This window comes from Aspergillus heteromorphus (assembly GCF_003184545.1).
Source record: "Aspergillus heteromorphus CBS 117.55 chromosome Unknown BO70scaffold_5, whole genome shotgun sequence".
NCBI classification, from domain to species: Eukaryota; Fungi; Ascomycota; class Eurotiomycetes; order Eurotiales; family Aspergillaceae; genus Aspergillus; species Aspergillus heteromorphus.
In genome coordinates this window covers 296329-313873 of record NW_020290410.1, presented here as the reverse complement: position 1 = coordinate 313873, position 17545 = coordinate 296329, and positions in this window count along the sequence as shown.

The window sequence follows — 17545 nt, the reverse complement described above, 5'->3', positions numbered from 1 at the left end:
AGATAATATACTAGTAATTATAAGAGTTATAAGATTATTAATAGTAGTTCTACACCTCTCCGGTATCTATAAGATGCCGATCTCTCTGTAAGAAACTACTGATTCTTTAAGAATTAGTCTATCTTGTGAATATAGGCTATCTTTATTATTGTTAAACAAATACACGGTGTTTCATGATTGATTCCTTACCTAGTCGACAGGCTTTCTACCCTGACAAGTAGATCCTATCACATATAGCTTAAAGAGCTATTAATAGAATTAAAAACTAATAGATAATTAAGAAGATTATAAATAGTTAGATTATTAGAATAAAGCAGATTAAATAGATTAAATAAATTAAATAGATTAAATAGATTAAATAAATAGAATAGATAAATAAAATATATTAGATCTATATTATAATATTACAGCTCTTATAGAAGATTCTGTAAAAGTCTTTTATAAATTTTTTTTATAAATATCTATTTTTTATTTTAATCTATTATATCTTAAGCAGTTTTATTTAAAAAAAAAGATTATTTTATAACTCTGGACTTTAGATATAAATTTCTGCTTATTAAATTTATTAAAATAAATAAGATATAGTAGATATCTCAGCTGTATATTAAAATATAATAGATTATATTTATATAAAATTATATTTTAAAATAAAATAAACTATTTTTATAGAGTTTTCTGCTTTTATTTTTTTATATTTATTATTTATAAAACAGCTTTAGAATTATAAATTAATTATAGTTATCTAATTTATTTTTAAAGAATATTATTAAATTTTCTTTTTCTATTTCTCAGATCTTTATAAATTATAATAATATTTAAACTGAGATAAGTTTCTTAAATCAGATCTTTTCTTCTCTTCTAAATCTTAAAATTATATATATTATAAAAAATCAGAAGATTATTTTATAATTAGCTTTTTAAAAAAAACTTTTTATTTTTCAGGATTAATAGCAGAAGATAATCTTTTCTAAAAATTATATATAAATTAAAAAACTACTATTTTATTTTAATCAGAAAAAATTATTAATAATATAGAATAGCTTTTAAAAAAATATATTATTTTCTAATAAAATTTTTTATATTTATTATATTATATATTTTTATATTTTATAATACTTAAGAATTAAAAACTCAGAAACTAGTTCTATAAGCTATTATCTTTATAAAAATTATAAGAAAAAACTATTATTAATTATATTTAAATAAATAATTAATTAGATACTAAGTAAAGAATTATTATAGATATTTATTTATTTTTCTAAAATAAATCTTTTCTAATTATTATCTTTCTCTAGATCTTTATAATTTATAATAAACAGAATTTTTAGAATTAAGTCTTATATTTTATAATCGCTTGTTGTCTATTATTCTGAACTATTAAATATATTTAATTTAAATAAATAATTAATCTTATTATTTTATTTTTTTACTAAAAATTAAATTCTTCTAATTAAATATAGATTAAAAAATATTTTATAAAACTATTTAAAGAGATATATATACAGCTACTATTAAAATTCCTGAATATTAAATAAATATTAATTATAATAGACTACTAGATTAGTCCTAATCAGAAAATATTTCTTAATTTAATTAAATATTTCTTAATAGAAAATATAGATTATTATAAGATTTTACTAGACTTTTAATTAATATCTAAATCTTATACTAATAAAAATCTAGCTATAATTATTCTATTAGTCTTATATAAATATAATTTTATTTATTAATTATTAGATATAATAACTAATAATATTAGTAATAATAATATAATATTTAGTATAATCTCAGTTAAACTTTAAACTTAACTTAGCCAGAGTATTTAATTTTATAATACTCTAGTTAATTCTAATCTTTTAAAGATTATTTAAAATCAGTATTATATTTTCTGTTTTATTTATATAATTTAGCTTATAATTAATACTCTTCTGCGGAAACTTTAAATTAAGATCTTGAATAATATTATTAAATATATATAAAAAATAATAATAAAAGTTTTAAAATCTCTTTTAATATTTTAAAAATTCTTAAGAAAATATATTCTAAAAATTATCTATAAAAGACTAATATAGAATCTTTTTTTATAAAAAGCTTTTAGAAATCTTTTATCAACTAGTTTATTATACTAATTCTTAATTATAGATTTAAAAAATTATATAATTTATAAATATAAGCTCTTAATATTATAAAAAGTTCTTATTTATTTAATAATTTAAATCTGGCTTAGTCTACTATTTTTTTTTTAATTATAAAACCCGCTAAAACTTAATCTATCTTATAATTTATTAGATATTTAAATTTTATTAAGTAATTAAAAGTTTTATTTAGTATTATAAATATAATAATATTAATTATCTTTATTTTATTATAATAAAATAGAAATAGATAAAATATTTTTTTAAATTTTTATATTTTTTTTTTCTTTTTATTTTCTGTCTCTCTAAGAATAATAGACTTATTATTTATAAGATCTATAATATTTATAATAATCTCTTTAATTATCTAGATTATTTAATTAATAAACTAGAAAAAAAGCAGATATTTTAAAAAAAAAAGATTCTTAAGAGCTTATATAATATATATCAGAAGCTCCGAAAGTATTATTATTATATTTACTAGATAAAAGATTATATTTATATAATTATAACTATTCTAGACCTGATATTAAAGCTTAAAAAATTTAAAAAAAATATATAATTAAATAAGAATATTAACTAATATTATAAATACTAAACTATTTTTAAGAAGATATTCTCTTTCTATTTTAATTAAAATTTAATAATTAATATATTATTAACAGTCTTTAGATTATTATTAGATTTAAATAAGATCTTTTATAATATTTTTAAATATCAGAAATCCTCACCCGCAGTTAAGATATATAAAGAACTTAAGATATATCTAGATATTAAAAATATATAGCTTCTTAAAATATTTTTAATTAAATTAATATAATTTTAGATATTACAGAATATATTAATATTCTTATTTATTAAAAATTTTATTATAATCAGTTTTTTATTCTCTATCAGATAGCTAGAGATTTTCTCTTGATTATAACTAATAATATTAGTATTAAATATTTTTTTAATAATTCTTAAGATATCTGCTACTATTATTAAAACTATCTTAATTCTAATATAATTAAAGCAGTTATATTTTAAATATATATTAATTATTTTATTATAAATAAAAAATATTAGAATATATTTAATAATCTTAATTTAGATTTAATTATCTTTATATTTAAGAAGCAAGAGAAGAATAAGATAATTACTATTTTTTATATTAGTAAGAATAAAAATATAAATAATTTTAAAAATAATTTAGAGAATAGATTATTATCAGAATTAAAAGAATTAGTTTTATTTAAGTCTTTAATTATTATATATACTTAGATAAAGATAGAGACCTGGTTTTTATAATTTTTATATTATTATAATTATTATTCTGAATAATATAAAAAATAAATATTCTATATTTTTTCTTATTTTTTCTATACTAGATTCTATAAAAATCTTTTTCAGAGTATAATATATTTTTTAATATAATTAATTAAGCAGATTAAATAATAGACTATATCTAAAGAATATTATTATATCTATACTATAATTAAATATATATTATATTTTATATATTATCTATATAAAAAAAATATATATATTATAAATTAATCTGTGATTATTAATTTATTTATTATATCTGATCTTTCTAACCGGCAGATATAAATAGTTATAGTAATAATTATATCTTAATCTGATTTTAATTATACAGTTAAAAATTTTTTATATCTTAATCTAATCACCAGATTATGACCAGGTTAAGGTTAAGATATAACAGTCAGGTTAAGCCACTCTAATATAAAAATATCTATTTTAATAATAATACTTCAGCTCTATTAGTTTTATAAATTAAATATATATTCTAAGTATTTAGGACTTTTAATTAATTAATTTTAGTTTTAATAGTCTGAGTAAATTAGTTTAAAAATATATAATTTTTTATTTCTTACTAGTTAATAGATAGAGATAAAAATAATAAGAAATTAATATAAAGAATTTTATTTTTATTAATATAATTAATTATTATTTAAATAATTTGAAGAGTGAGTCTAGCTTTTTTAAAATTAGAATTAAATAATTCTAAGCAGGTCTGTTTTAGATTTCTGATTAATTTAATATTTAAAAACTTAGTTTTATTAATCAGCTTATTAATATTTAAATTATTAATAAGAATCTAAAATAATAAAGAAGATAAATCAGACAATAAAGATAATAAATTTTTTATAATTATATTATTATCTTATCTGACTAAGATATTTAACTGATTGCTTGAGATTGTTAACTAGCTTAATTTAATAATTAATTAATCTAAGATTATTAACTAATCTTATTTTAATTAATTATTTAATAAAGATTCAGATATTTATTTTAATTTTTCTGAATTAGAAAGATTTTTATCTATATCAGATTCTTCAGATTCTTTAGAAATAAAGATATCTGATTATTTTAATTAAATAGAATTAATTAATTTAATTATTTTTTATTTTATTAATAAATTTTCTAATTCAGTATATTATTTATAATTAAACTTTTTATTAAAAATAATATCACAAGCCGAAATTATTTTTTTAAAAATAGATATCTAGATTTATTAAATATTAGTTATCTAATAATTAATTAGATAATTAATTAGGGCTCTGGGCTCTAGTTTATCTTTTTTAAGTAAATTACTAATTTAGATATAGATATATAATTTATATTTTCTTAAACAGAAAATATCTGATTTTTTAGATAATTATAAAAGATTTTTCTAGATAGTTTTATATAATATTTTTTAATTTAGTTGTTTGTTTAGTATTCTATTTAGAATAAAAATAGCTAAATTTATTATTTCAGGCTATAAAAATATAGAAAGTCCTGAATTAATTAATAAATTTCTTATTTTAAAAATAATTAGGACTCTGGATTTTTCTATATATAAATTTTATTTTAACTAATAAATTAGTAAATAATTAATTAGTAAATTTTTAATACTAGTCTAGATTAGAAAGATATTAAGATTCTAATTTTAATAAGAATAAAATCTCTTGAATATTATTTTAAACTAATTAATAATTAATTAAATTATATTAATAATTAATTCTAAAATATCTGATTTAGAAGTTAGAGCTTGTTCTAGATAAAATTTTAAATAAAAATAATAAAAATAGCTGATATATCTTTATTTATTAATTCTATTTATTATATAAATTAAGTCTTAATAAATTAATTTAAATATCTAATTTTTTTTCTTAAATTTTTATTTTAAAATTTATTTTTCTGATTGACTAATTTTATATATAGAATATTTTTTATTTTAGTTTAGCTTATCTAAGCTAGTCTGTTTTAATAAATTAATAATATTAATTCTCTGAACTAAATTACTTAGATAATTTAGAATTTTCTTACTAAAATATTTTAATTTTTTATATTATTTTTTAACTATTTTAGATATTATATATTAATATTCTGAGAGTTTGATTAGCTTAAGACCGCAAACTAATAAATCTAAGATAGCTAACTAACTTATCTTAATAGTTAACTAACTTAATTTAATAATAATAATTATAATAAAACTAGATTTTTATTTTTATTAAATATAATATATTTTTTTGATTTTCTTAATTTAATATAATAGAGTTTTATCTGCTTATTTAAAAAATCTATCTTTTTTATTTAAAAATAGTTTTTTTTATCAGCTTTTACAGCTGAGAGAATATTTATATAAAATTAAGAAATATAAATTATTTTTTTAAATTTAAAATATAAATCTTTTCTATTTAGATAAGTAGAGTAAAAAATAATTATTTTATAATTTTAAATAATTAAGATAGTATCTTCTACTCTTACTAATCTATTTCTATTTATAATAGAAATATAATTAATAAAAAAATTTAAGAAATTATAGATATAATTATCTAAAGTAGTATTAAAAGTCTATTAAAATAAATAAAATATTAATAATTATTCTAAATAGATTATTTATTAATTTATTATTAAGAAGATCTTTTCTGTCTTGATAATTACTTTATTATTCTTATTAAATAAAGATAGTATTTAATAAATCTAATAGTATTATTTAAAGAAATATCTTAGTTTAGAACTATTTTTAAAAATATCTCTAAAATAATTTAAGATTTTAATCTTAGATTTTTATTCAGAATCTCTTAGTTTCTTATTAATATAGAAATAATTATTAAAATTATAAAATTTATTATTCTTATCTGATTTATATAAATAGAACTAATTCTTAAATCTTTATTTTTTTATTAATATTTTGCTGTTTTGGGAAGTTTATCTTAATTTAATTATTAAAATAGTTATTAAAATAGTTAATTTAGAATTATCTGAAAGATTTTAAAAAAAGATATAACTAATTCTGCTACTGCTACTGCTAACTAGCTTGATAAATTATCTAATTTAGAAATTTAGATAAATTTAATTATATATACTTTATATTATCTTAAGAAACTCAGATAGTTCTTTCTAATTATTCTTATTATTAATTAATTTTAATTGTCAAATTGTTATAAAATTATTTATTGTTTTCTAAACTAATTTAAGAAAATTATAAATTATCTGAATAGAACTAATAATCTTATTTAGAGTGGCTAACAGCCAGGTCAGATTAGGTTAATTAGAATTTTTATATCTAACCGCCAGATTATAATCAGATTAAGAAAATTTTTATATCTGATCGCGGTATAGCTAAAAATTAGGTAATTAATTATTTTAATTATTTTTAATATTAAGATCTATCTGCTATATCTTTTTAAGCTCTAGTATAGTTAAGATATACTTAGATTAAATAATTATTAATCTGACTATCTTTACTATTATTTAAAAATATATAAAAAGAAGCTTTTTAAATTAAAAAAATATGATTAAAAAAGAAATTAGTATCTTCTTTATTACTATTTATTAAAAATAATAAGAAAATCCTAGTTATATTAATAAAATTCAGCTTTTTATAAAATTATTATTCTTATAATAAAAAATATATATAAAAATATATAATTATTACTCTATTTTAGCTATATATCTTAATTATATTATAAAACACTAGAAAAACTATATATTAATTATTAATTAAAATACTAAAAATAAATATATTATTTTTATTTTATTATTTTTTCTGAATCAGACTATTCTTAGATTTATAAATAAAATATAGCTCAAAGAGCTATTAATAAAATCAGGAACTAACAAATAGTTAAGAAGATTATAAATAATTAGATTATTAGAATAAAGCAGATTAAATAAATTAAATAGATTAAATAAATTAAATAAATTAAATAAATAAAACAAATAAATAAAATATACTAGATCTATATTATAATATTATAGCTTTTATAAAAAATTCTATAAAAATCTTTTATAAATCTTTTTTATAAATATCTATTTTTTATTCTAGTTTATTATATTTTAAGCAGCTCTATTTAAAAAAAGAGACTATTCTATAACTCTAGACTTTAAATATAAATTTTTACTTACTAAATCTATTAAAATAAATAAAATATAATAAGCATCTCAGCTATATATTAAAATATAATAGATTATATTTATATAAAATTATATCTTAAAATAAAATAAATTATTTTTATAGAGTTTTCTACTTCTATTTTTTTATATTTATTATTTATAGAATAGCTTTAAAATTATAAGTTAATTATAATTATCTAATTTATTTTTAAAAAATATTATTAAGTCTTCTTCTTCTATTTCTTAGATTTTTATAAATTATAATAATATTCAAACTAAGATAAGCTTCTTAAGTCAGATCTTTTCTTTTTTTTAAATCTTAAGATTATATATATTATAAGAAATTAGAAGATTATTTTATATTTAGCTTTTTAAAAAAAGCTCTTTATTTTTTAGAATTAATAGTAGAAAATAATCTTTTTTAAAGATTATATATAAACTAAAAAATTATTATTTTACTTCAGTCAGAAAAAGTTATTAATAATATAAAATAATTTTTAAAAAGATATATTATTTTTTAATAAAACTTTTTATATTTATTATATTATATATCTTTATATTTTATAATATTTAGAAATTAAAAACTTAGAAACTAGTTCTATAAGCTATTATCTCTATAAGAATTATAAGAAAAAATTATTATCAGTTATATCTAAGTAAATAATTAGTTAAATACTGAGTAAAAAGCTATTATAAATATTTATTTATTTTTTTAAGATAAATCTTTTTTAATTATTATCTTTTTCTAGATTTTTATAATTTATAATAAACAGGATTTTCAGAATCAAGTCCTATATTTTATAATTATTTATTATTTATTATTTTAAACTATTAAATATATTTAATTTAAATAAATAATTAATCTTACTACTTTATTTTTCTATTAAAAATTAAGTTCTTCTAATTAAATACAGATCAAAGAATATTTTATAAAACTATTTAAAGAAATATATATATAGCTGCTATTAAAGTTCTTAAATATTAAATAAATATTAATTATAGTAGACTGCTAAATCAGTTCTAATTAAAAAATATTTCTTAATTTAACTAAATATTTCTTAATAGAAAATATAGACTATTATAAGATTTTACTAGATTTTTAATTAATATTTAAATCTTATATTAATAAGAATCTAGTTATAATTATTCTATTAGTCTTATATAAATATAATCTTGTCTATTAGTTATTAGATATAATAATTAATAATATTAATAATAATAATATAATATTTAGTATAATCTCAGCTGAACTTTAAACTTAACTTAGTCAGAGTACTTAGCTTTATAATATTTTAATTAATTTTAATTTTTTAAAAATTATTTAAAATCAGTATTATATTTTCTATCTTATTTATATAATTTAGCTTGTGATTAATACTCTTCTGCAAAAACTTTAAATTAAGATCTTAAATAGTATTATTAAATATATATAAAAAAATAATAATAAAAGTCTTAAAGTTTTTTTTAATATTTTAAAAATTCTTAAAAAAATATATTCTAAAAGCTATTTATAAAAGATTAATATAAAATCTTCTTTTATAAAAAGTTTTTAAAAATTTTCTATCAGCTAGTTTATTATACTAATTCTTAATTATAAATTCAGAAGATTATATAATTTATAAATATAAGTTCTTAATATTATAAAAAGTTTTTATTTATTTAATAATTTAAATCTAACTTAGTCTATTATCTTCTTCTTAACTATAAAATTTATTAAAACTTAATTTATCTTATAATTTATCAGATATTTAAACTTTATTAAATAATTAAAAGTTTTATTCAGTACTATAAATATAATAATATTAATTATTTTTATTTTATTATAATAAAATAAAAACAGATAAAATATTTTCTTGAGTTTTTATATCTTTTTTTTTTTTTTATTTTCTATCTCTCTGAGAACAGTAGATTTACTATTTATAAAATTTATAATATTTATAATAATTTTTTTAATTATCTAGATTACTTAATTAACAGACTGAAAAGAAAGTAGATATTCTAAAAAAAAAAGATTCTTAAAAACTTATATAATATATATTAGAAGCTTTGAAAGTATTATTATTATATTTATTAGATAAAAGACTATATTTATATAATTATAACTATTCTGAACCTGATATTAAAACTTAAAAAATTTAAAAAAGATATATAGCTAAATAAAAATATTAACTAATATTATAAATATTAAATTATCTTTAAAAAAATATTCTTTTTCTATTTTAGTTAAAATTTAATAATTAATATATTATCAACAGTCTTTAAATTATTATTAGATTTAAATAAAATCTTTTATAATATCTCTAAATATCAAAGATTCTTATTTATAATTAAGATATATAAAAAACTTAAGATATATCTAGATATTAAAGATATATAGCTTTTTAAGATATCTTTAATTAAACTAATATAATTCCAGATATTATAAAATATACTAATATTCTTGCTTACTAAAAATCCTACTATAATTAATTTTCTATTCTCTATTAAATAGCTAGAGATTTTCTCTTAATTATAATTAATAATATTAGTATTAAATATTTTTTTAATAGTTTTTAAAATATTTGTCACTATCACCGAAGCTGTCTTAATCTTAATATAATTAAAATAATTATACTTCAAATATATATTAATTATTTTATTATAAATAAGAAGTATTAGAATATATTTAATAATCTTAATTTAGATTTAATTATCTTTATATCTAAGAAGCAAAAAAAAAATAAGATAATTACTATTTTCTATATTAATAAAAATAAAATCATAAATAATCTTAAAGATAATTCAGAGAATAAATTATTATTAGAATTAAAAGAACTAGTCTTATCTAAGTCTTTAATTATTATATATATTTAAATAAAGATAAAGCTCTAATCTTTATAATTTCTATATTATTATAATTATTATTCTGAATAGTATAAAAAATAAATATTTTATATTTTTTTTTATTTTTTTTATACTAGATTTTATAAAAATCTTTTTTAGAGTATAATATATTTTTTAATATAATTAATTAAATAGATTAAGTAATAGACTATATCTAAAAAATATTATTATTTTTATACTATAATTAAATATATATTATACTTTATATATTATCTATATAAAAAAAATATATATATTATAAATTAATCTATAATTATTAATCTATCTGCTATATCTAATCTTTTTAATTAATAAATATAAATAATTATAATAATAGTTATATCTTGATCTAATCTTAATTATATAGTTAAAAATTTTTTATATCTTAATCTAACTGCCAGGTTATGGCCAGATTAAGATTAAGATATAACAGTCAGGTTAAGCCACTCTAATCTTATTTAATTTTAGCTCTACTATTTCTGAATAAATAAGCTTCTATTAAGTTATATAATTCTTAATAAAACTCTTTGTTTCTAAGAATTATAGTTTATAATATTTATTAATAATTTTTCTTATATAGAACTGATTAATAGAAGTAATTTTTTTTTTTAAAGTTTATAAAATTTAATAAGATCTTTCTAAATTAAGTATAATATACTGATTTTATTTACTTAATATAAAATTTATTAATAAACTTAAAGAGACTAGTTTAAAGATAATTTTTTTTTATTTCTTGAATTAATAATTAAATTAATTTATAATTTTCTAATATAAAAGATAGTCTAATTTACTAAGATCTATTATTAAAATAATATAATAATTAAAGTCTGAAATAGATATAGCAACTGGCTTAATAAAATAATTAAATTTCTTAGATAAATCTAGATTTATATATTCTTAAATACTCTTATTAATAATAAATAATCAAATTTGATTAATTCAAAGAAATTAATTAGATTAATTATTAAGAATAATAAAAACTTTCTTAAATTACTGATTTTAAGATATAATAAAAAAATAGTTAAAAGAATTTAAGAATTTAGATAAATCTTATTTTTTATTTAAAAATTCTATAATTTTCTATATAAATTTTAAGTCAGAGATAAAATAAAAATAAGAGAAATAAAAAAATATAAAGAGTCTTAGAAATATTAATAAAAAATTAATATAAAAATATAATCAGACTTATAATTAAGAACTTTTCTTAAGAAATAAGAATTTTTTTTAAGAAAACTTTATTAAATTTTTACTTTCTTATATAAATTAAATACAAAAGTAAGATAAAAGTAAGAGAAAGATAAAAGAAATAAAAAATAAGAAAAATTAAAGATTAAATAATTAAATAAAAATTTTTTTTTAATTTTTTAAAAAAACTTTACTAAACTCTTATTTTCTTATATAAATTAAATATAAAAATAAGATAATATCAACAATATGGGCAGACTCGCCAGTTCGCTGCCTTAGACCACCAGTTAGCAGACTAATAATTCTGAGTTCTGCCTATCCCGCAGCGAAGCAAGAGATCTTACTTTTATTAATTATTCTAGCCCCTATTCAACCACTGATTCTATTATTCTCAGCCCTGTTTTATTTATATAATTTTTATATAATTTTTATATAATTTTATATATTTTCATGTGCTTTTGATAGCCAATTGGCTATAAATATAAATAAAAAGATCTCTTAATTTTTAATTAATTTTTTAATAAGTTTTAATCAAGTTAAATCAGCTTTTAATCTTTTTTTAATCTTTAATTTTTTTTATTATTTTTTTTATCTTTTTCTTATCTTTTTTTTATCTTTATCTTACTTTTATCTTATTTTTATATCTAATTTATATAAGAAAATAAAAGTTCAGTAAAGTCTTTCTAAGAAATCAGAGAAAAGTTCTTATTTAATTATCTAATCTTTAATTTTTCTTATTTTTAACTTTTTTTATTTTTTTCTTATTTTCATCTCACTTTTGTACTTAATTTATATAAGAAAGTAAAAGTTTAATAAAGTCTTCTTAAAAAAAGTTCTTATTTCTTAAGAAAAGTTCTTAGTTATAAGTCTAGTTATATCTTTATATTAATTCTTTATTAATATCTCTAAGACTCTTTATATTCTTTTATTTCTCTTATTTTTACTTTATCTCTGACTTAAAATTTGTATAAAAAATTATAGAATTTTTAAGTAAAAAGTAAGATTTATCTAAATTCTTAAATTTTTTTGACTATTTTTTTATTATATCTTAAAATCAGTAATTTAAGAAAGTTTCTATTATTCTTAATAATTAATCTAATTAATTTTTTTGAATTAATTAAATTTAATTATTTATTATTAATAAGAATGTTTGAGAATATATAAATCTAGATTTATCTAAGAAACTTAACTACTCTATTAAGCCAGTTGCTATATCTATTTTAGACTTTAATTATTATATTATTTTAATAATAAATCTCAGTAAATCAGACTATTTTCTATATTAAGAAATTATAAATTAATTTAATTATTAATTTAAGAAATAAAAGAAAATTATCTCTAGACTAGTCTCTTTAAGTTTATTAATAAATTTTATATTAAGCAAGCAAAATCAGCATGCTATACTTAATTTAAAAAAATTCTATTAAATTTTATAAATTTTAAAGAAAAAGATTATTTCTATTAATTAGTCCTATATAAAAAAAGTTATTAATAAATATTATAAGCTGTGATTCTTAGGAATAAAAAGTTCTATTAAAAATTATATAACTTAATAAGAGCTTATTTATTTAGAAGCAGTAGAGCTAAAATTAAGCAAGATTATTAATTCTATTTAAATAATCTATAACTTTCTTGAATTAGTTCAGAAAATAATAGATAATTTTATAATAATTTAGTAATTAAAATTAATTAATAATAAGAATAATCAGAAAAAACTATCTAAGTTTCTTAAGATAATATAAAGAATATATAATTAGATTTGTCTAAATTCTTAAATTAGATAATTTATTAAATTAGTTGATAGTGATAGTAATAGAATTAGTTATATTTTTTTTTAAGATTTTTTAGATAATTCTAAATTAATTGTTTTAATAACTGTTTTAATAACTAAGTTAAAATAAACTTCTTAAAATAGTAAAATATTAATAAAGAGACAAAGATTTAAGAATCGGCCCTGCTTATATAAATCAGATAAGAATAATAGATTTTATAATTTTAATAATTATTTCTATATTAATAAGAAACTAAGAGATCCTGAATAGAAGCCTGAGATTAAAATCTTAAATTATTTTAGAAATATTTTTAGAAATAGTTCTAAACTAAGATATTTTTTTAAATAATACTGCCAGACTTATTAAATATTATCTTTATTTAATAAAAATAATAAAGCAACTATCAAGGCAGAAAAGATCTTTTTAATAATAAATTAATAAATTATCTATTTAGAATAATTATTAATATTTTATTTATCTTAATAGACTTTTAATACTGCTTCAGATAGCTATATCTGTAATTTCTTAAATTTCTTTATTAATTATATTTTTATTATAAATAAAAATAGATTAGTAAGAGTAGAAGATACTGCCTTAGTTATTTAAAATTATAAAATAATTATTTTTTATTTTATTTGTCTAAATAGAAAAGATTTATATTTTAAACTCAAAGAAATAGTCTATATTTCTTAATTTTATATAAATATTCTCTCAGCTGTAAAAGCTGATAAAAAGAGATTATTTCTAAATAAGAAAGATAGATTTCTTAAACAAGCAAATAGAACTTTACTATATTAAATTAAAAAAATTAAAAAAATATATTATATTTAATAAAAATAAAAATCTAGTTCTGTTATAATTATTATTATTAAATTAAGCTAGTTAGCTATTAAGATAAGCTAGTTAGCTATCTTAGACTTGTCAGTTTATAGTCTTAAGCCAATTAAACTCTTAGAACACTAATATATAATATCTAGAATAACTAAAAAATAATATAAAAGATTAGAATACTCTGATAAAAAAATCCTAAATTATCTAAATAATTTAATTTAGAAAATTAATATTACTAATTTATTAAAATAAACTAGCTCAGATAAGCTAAGCCAAAATAAAAAATATTTTATATATAAAATTAGCTAATCAGAAAGATAAATTTTAAGGCAAAAATTTAAAAAAAAAATCAGATATTTAAATTAATTTATTAGAACTTGATTTATATAATAAATAGAATTAATAAATAAAGATATATTAATTATCTTTATTATTTCTATTTAAAATTTTATCTAGAATAAGTCCTAACTTTCAAATCAGATATTTCAGAATTAATTATTAATATAATTTAATTAATTATTAATTAGTTTAAGATAATATTCAAGAGATTTTATTCTGATTAAAATCAGAATCTTAATATTTTTCTAATCTAGACTAGTATTAAAGACCTACTAATTAATTATTTATCAGTTTATTAGTTAGAGTAAAATCTATATATAAAAAAATCCAGAGCCCTAATTATTTTTAAAATAAGAAATTTATTAATTAATTTAGGGCTTCTTATATTTTTATAATCTAAAATAATAAATTCGGCTATTTTTATTTTAAATAAAATATTAAACAAACAACTAAATTAGAAAATATTATATAAAATTATCTAAAAAAGTCTTTTATAATTATCTAAAAAATCAGATATTTTTTATTTAAAAAAGTATAGATTATATATCTATATTCAAATTAATAACTTACTTAAAGAAAATAAACTAGAATCTAGAGTTCTAATTAGTTATCTGATTAATTATTAGATAACTAATATTTAATAAATCTGAATATCTATTCTTAAAAGAGTAATTTTAACTTGTAATATTATTTTTAATAAAAATTTCAATTATAAATAATATATTAAATTAGAAAATCTATTAATAAAGCAAGAAATAATTAAATTAATTAATTTTATTTAGTTAGAATAATCAGATATCTCTATTTCTAAAGAATCTGAAGAATCTAATATAGATAAGTATCTTTCTAATTTAGAAATATTAAAATAAATATCTAAATCTTTATCAGATAATTAATCAGAATAAGATTAGTTAATAATCTCAGACTAGTTAACTACTAAATCAAGCCAGTTAATAGTCTTAAGTAATTAGTTAAATATCTTAGTTAGATAAGATAATAATATAATTATAAAAGATTTATTATTTTTATTATCTAATTTATCTTTTTTACTATCTTAGATTTTTATTAATAATTTAAATATTAATAAGCTGATTAATAAAACTAAGTTTTTAGATATTAAATTAATTAAAGATCTGAAACAGACTTACTTAGAATTATTTAATTTTAATTTTAAAAGAGCTAGACTTACTCTTTAAATTATTTAAATAATAATTAATTATATTAATAAGAATAAAATTCTCTATATTAATTTTTTATTATTTTTATCTTTATTTATTAACTGGCAAGAAATAAGAAATTATATATTTTTAAACTAATTTACTCAGATTATTAAAACTGAAATTAATTAATTAAAAGCCCTAAATACTTAGAATATATATTTAATTTATAAAACTAATAAAGCTGAAGTATTACTATTAAAATAGATATTTTTATATAAATTTAATAAAACTGATCACCTGACTGATTTTAAAGCTTAAATTTATATTAGAAATAATTTACAGATATCTGATTAATTAAAAACACGCGCTAATATTTTTATAGTTAGATTTATATAAATTCTTTTAACTCTAATTACTATATTTAATCTGAAAATTAATCAACTGGATATAATTATTATCTTTTTTAATAATCTTATTAAAAAGAAAATCTATATAAATCCAATTTCTGAATTAAGAAATAAATAAACAGTTTTTTTATTATAAAAAGCTCTATATAGATTAAGATATTTATTATTTTTTTAGTAAAATATTCTAAAACAGAGGCTAATAGCTTTAAGACTTAAGTTTATTTAGAAAAATTAATATATTTTTATTAATAAATTTATAATTTTAATAATTTTTATAAATAATATAATTTATATATTTTATAAATTAAATTATTAAAAATTTAATAAATTCAAGTAAGAATTAATAATATTATTTAAATTTAAAGATCTTAAAAAGATTAATTTATTTTTTAATATTTAAATCTTATATAATCGCTTAAATAAAAAGTTATAGATTTAATAATTAAACTATATTAATAAGATTATTAATAAGTTTAATTTAGAATAAAGAAAAAGCTCTAAATCTTTATTTTTAAATAAGAAATTAATAAAGAATCTACTCTATCAGGCCACTACTAATTAAATTTATAAATTTTAGTAAAAAGTAGAGTCAGCTTTATATTTTATAGTTTAGACTAGATCTGATATTATTAAATTATATTAGTTAATTTTAGAATATTTAATTAATCCAAGCTCTAAATATCTTAGGGCTGTGAATTATTTAATCTTTTATTTAAAAAAAATAAAAAATTTGGCTATTAAATTTAGCTCTAGTCCTATTTTATTTTATATAGCCAGTAATACTAGTTTTACTGATAATTAAGATTATACTAGCTTAATAGAATATATTATTTATTTATTTAATAATTTTATTAATTAGCTAAGCAAGAAACAGTATTATATAACTCTTTTAATTATTAAAACTAAATTATTAGCTCTAACTACTGCAGCTAAGCAACTTCTTTAATAAAGAAGATTTTTTAAATAAATAGAGTTTAGTTCTAATTAATACTTCTTTATATTATATAATAATTATTAAACAGTTAAAATTCTTACTGATAAGAATTTTCTCTTTTAAACTAGTCTAAAATATATTAATATTACTAATTATTAATTAAGGCAAGAAGCTCTGAATAAAATAATTAATATTTAATAAATATCTATTAATAAAATATAAGCAGATAGTCTGACTAAGTAGTTTCTTAATTAAAGATATACTTAATTTATTAAACAGTTAAATATAATAATTTATTAAATTTTATTATTATTATTTTTTATTTTTAGTAATTTGTTTACTCTAGTTTTTCTGATATTTTATCTTATTAAAACTGCGGGGGTGTATTAATAATATAAACAGACTTATTAGTTTATTATCTAAGACTTATTAATTTACAGTCTCAGATTAATTAGCTGTCTTAGATTATTAGTTAATAGACTAATAATTTTAAGTTTTATCTATCCCGCAGTAAAGCAAGAGATCTTATTTT